The 866-nt window shown below is 29.2% G+C and overlaps 1 non-coding gene across 1 annotated transcript; it reads right to left on the bottom strand.

Annotated features, from left to right (window-relative positions):
• Positions 1 to 324: 324 nt before the first annotated feature.
• Positions 325 to 403, bottom strand: LOC114578468. The gene has a single exon (XR_003699488.1). It is a non-coding gene; the product is annotated as a small nucleolar RNA Z162 (small nucleolar RNA).
• Between the last annotated feature and the right edge of the window lie 463 nt (positions 404 to 866).

The raw sequence follows: 866 nt of genomic DNA, 5'->3' as shown, positions 1-866 counted from the left end.
AATATATATAGTATCTATTTAATATGCATGTTTAATATGTCATATAATACTCGCATAAATTATGAAAAATCAGAATATCTTAAGCCCACCCTACACATTTTTTTGGATAAGATTGATAATGACGAAGATGATGATGATATTATGATGATCTAAATATAAAAAATTATCTTTTAACGTAAGAATCATGAAAACATAGAAGCATTGTAAATCTTATCAAAATGTATAAAATATCTCAAAATAGTAATACCTCTACAAAAAATGGACACTCAAAATGAAAAAGGTCAGAAATGTATCAAATATATGAACTCAGAAGTGAAAGATCAATGGGCACTCAGAATGAAAAGGACTAATAATATGTCAATCAAACAGATTGTTAATAATATATATTCCTCATTGTGCCATGTAAAATATTAAGAAAATAATAATAATAAGCACAAAAATAAAAATCGCAAAAAGGCAGGTGAAAATTGGCAGTGGAAAACAGAAATACTCGCCATCCAACAATACATGTCTGATACAAACTAGAGAAAATCAGTATAATTAAAGCATTTTTTTATCCAACCAAGAAAATTCGGGCTCAAACAAGAATTCCGTATGTCAATGAAAAAAGAATTTAAGAAAAAGATTTTAAAACATAAATAATGAAATAATACTCCAATTACATGATTTTTACAGGATGAGGCAAACATCAAAAGGGTAAAAGCACAAAAATAAGCTAGCAATATTGAGGTCAGTGAAACGCCACCCATACCTACGCATCCTACTAGACGCCAAAATATTTTCGCAGTCAGTTCAATACACAGCTAGGGAAAAATCAAAATAACTCAAGCGCATACCACTGTCAGTTTAATACACAGCCCATACTT

This window comes from Dendrobium catenatum, unplaced genomic scaffold (assembly GCF_001605985.2).
Source record: "Dendrobium catenatum unplaced genomic scaffold, ASM160598v2 original_scaffold_41949, whole genome shotgun sequence".
NCBI lineage: Eukaryota > Viridiplantae > Streptophyta > Magnoliopsida > Asparagales > Orchidaceae > Dendrobium > Dendrobium catenatum.
This window is presented reverse-complemented; position numbering and strand designations above follow the sequence as displayed.